This window comes from Oncorhynchus nerka, linkage group LG5 (genome assembly GCF_034236695.1).
Source record: "Oncorhynchus nerka isolate Pitt River linkage group LG5, Oner_Uvic_2.0, whole genome shotgun sequence".
In the NCBI taxonomy this organism is placed as follows: domain Eukaryota; kingdom Metazoa; phylum Chordata; class Actinopteri; order Salmoniformes; family Salmonidae; genus Oncorhynchus; species Oncorhynchus nerka.
Genome location: NC_088400.1, coordinates 31,479,323 through 31,481,382, shown reverse-complemented (window position 1 = coordinate 31,481,382; position 2,060 = coordinate 31,479,323).

Here is a 2,060-nt window from a genome sequence, read left to right as displayed (position 1 = left end):
ATCATCTGGATATTTGCTATCATCAGCATTGCCTCATTGTAAAGGAACAAAGTACTTTGTTAGTAATTTGAGTAACAAATTAATATTTATTAACACACAATTACTGTACTGTATCAGTGTGCTAAAGCCACACTAAAGCTATCCATGCTAAAAGCTTAACTATAAATGCTTAAAGCTATCCATGTTAAAAGCTTAGCTATCTATGCTAAAAGCTATCCATTCTATAAGCTTAGCTATCCATTCTATAAGCGTAACTATCCATGCTTAAGGCTATCCATGTTAAAAGCTTAGCTATCTATGCCAAAAGCTAGCGTATTTCATTGATCTCTGTGTGCTCTATGTAGGTCATGGTAGGGCACCACGTGGGCTCTGGCATGGCCAGTCTTCCCTGACCTGGATGGGAGGAGGATCAATGATGCCTTCCTGACTGTGTTAGTGCTAGGGCAAAAACAAAAATGTGCACACCTTTGAGTCCCCAGCTCCAGGATTGAGAAACACTCTCACACCAACACTAACCTTACCCTGGGGAAAGGGGGATACCTAGTCAGTTCTACAACTGAAATGTGTCTTCCACATTTAACCCAACCCCTCTGAATCAGAGAGGTGAGGGGGGGCTGCCTTAATGTGTGTTTGTGTGTTTTTGATGCAGTGATAGCAGCCGTTGTCTGAAACCGAAGGGTCAGATGAGATACATGACTGAGTCGGAGTCCATCATCTTCCTGGGAACCCCTGTGTAAGAGACACACACCGGGCGGCGGGTAGCCTAGCAGTTAGAGCGCTGGGGTAGTAACCAAAAAGGTAGCTAGTTCGAATCCCCGAGCCGACAGGGTGAAAAATCTGTCAATATGCCATTGAGCCTTTGTTAATGGCAGACCCTGGCCGTGACCCCACTCTCTGAGGGTGTCAGGGTGTCTCAGGAGGAGTTGGGATATGAAAAAAAAAACACAAATCCAGTTCACTCATGTATAAATACGCACTATAGGACACATACTGTATAATCACCCACCTAATTATTATTATTACACACATCAAAAATCTAATCATATTGAGTTACTTCCATGCATTTATTCCAATATCTTGTTGGTTACCAATATCATTGTTGGTTACCCCTTTTCTCTTGAATAGCGTTAGTTAATCATAATCATAATTTTTATACAACACCAATTATCTCTGTTTCTGATGCTCTTCAAAATTGGCAGCGCTTCAAAATTAGTACCTCAACATAGCACACTGTAACGATGTACACTGAGAGTCGGGAAGAAAGTTCTGGGAGTGAATACTTAAATATATGACCAAAACAAGACACACAAACAGCGCACCGACATGAAACAGGAACAATGACGACTGGGGAAGACACCACAGGGAGTGACTTATAAAGGGCAGGTAATCAAGGAGGTGATGGACTCCAGGTGAGTGTCATTATGTGCGTACAGCTGGTGACAGGTGTGCGCCCTAACGAGCAGCCTGGTGACCTAGAGGCCGGAGAGGGAGCACACATCATGTACTATGCACATCATTAGCTGCCAATGAGGTTTTAATCAGGCAGTCTGGTTCTTTTACAGCTAATTGGCCAGTGATTGTTCTTCTCTGGAGTACATTCACAGGTGGCCGGTGGCACCTTAATTGGGGTGGATGGGCTCATAGTAATGTCTGAAACGGAATCAATGGAACGGTATCAAACACATCAAACACCTGGCTTCAGTGTGTTTGATACCATTCCATTTACTGCTTTCCAGACATTGTTATGAGCCGTCCTCCCCTCAGCAGCCTCCTGTGACATTACAAGATACAACATTACTTAATCAAGTTACCTTAATACACCCACACTCAATCAATCACATTTATTTAATAAAGCCCTTTTAACATCACAAAGTGTTACAGATTCCCAGCCTAAAACTCCACAGAGCAATGCAGATGCACAATCCTTTACACTGGTTTTTCCTCTCTCTCTGTTTACAGGTGTTCATTTCTGCATACTGGTAATAACATAGGCATGTTCATGTTTATCTCTAGACAGTGTTAGCTCACTGAACTAAAGGTAATAGCTCTGGGATCTGTGT